Source organism: Mandrillus leucophaeus, unplaced genomic scaffold (assembly GCF_000951045.1).
Source record: "Mandrillus leucophaeus isolate KB7577 unplaced genomic scaffold, Mleu.le_1.0 Scaffold392, whole genome shotgun sequence".
Classification (NCBI taxonomy): domain Eukaryota; kingdom Metazoa; phylum Chordata; class Mammalia; order Primates; family Cercopithecidae; genus Mandrillus; species Mandrillus leucophaeus.
The window spans coordinates 746,744-747,740 of NW_012104165.1; positions in this window are offsets into that span (position 1 = coordinate 746,744).

Sequence of the window (997 nt, forward strand, 5' to 3'; positions counted from 1 at the left end):
GGAGTGGTCATAATCTTAGGGAGGAAATCCAAGGATTTGAAGCAGGGCTTGGAAAGAAATTAGACTAAATGGGAATATATGGGCTGGATCAGGGAAGAAGGGAGGTGGCTCCAAAAGAGGAAGATATGTTTTAATCTGAAAATGATGAGAGAAATTGGAGAGGTTGGGAACTAGTCTTTAATTCTTGGCTTGTAGATGTCGTCCAGTGAAGAGTTTTGGTTTCTTGGTTTTCTAAAAAATGTATTAAGGTGTACTAGTCAATGAACACATTTGACATCAACTCACAAATTTAATTCCATCAACAAATGCCAACAAAGATAAACATAAAGAAAACTATAACTGCTCAAATTATATAAAAATGATTGAAACCAAAGATTTAAGAAATTTTAGGGAGGCAGAGGCAGGCGGAACACTCCAGGTCAGGAGTTGGAGACCAGCCTGGCCAGCAGGGTGAAATCCTGTCTCTACTAAATTAAAATGACTGACTCCACAATCCAGTCAAGATGTCAATGTCAGTCCTGAAAAGTGGCAAGATTCTTGAGATTTTTTCATGTGTGATCATGGTTTAGATTTTAGTCAAGGTTCAGAAAACTTAAAACAATCTGTGAGTGTTGGACATTCCTAAGTGGTGTGCTGCTTATGTGGAATTGTGGACACAGCGTTAGCATTAAACAGTCTTAACAAAGAGAAGAAAGTACTATAGAAGGTAATAAGAACAGTGGACTCTAGAAAAATCTCTGCCGAGTCTGTCGAATAACAATGTTAGGAAGTTGTTTTCTGTATGTAGTTGTTAACACGTTCGCCTTACACGCTGAAAGTTCTCTGGATGGATACCAGATGGAAATGCCTCCTAAGACTATTTCTCCTTCCCAACATTTTCCATCATCGCCATGCCATACCTTTCACCTTTTCAGGAATATTCAAATGAATTTATTAAAGTTTATTCAGTGCCCCGCCGGGCGCAGTGATTCACGCCTGTAATCCCAGCACTTTGGGA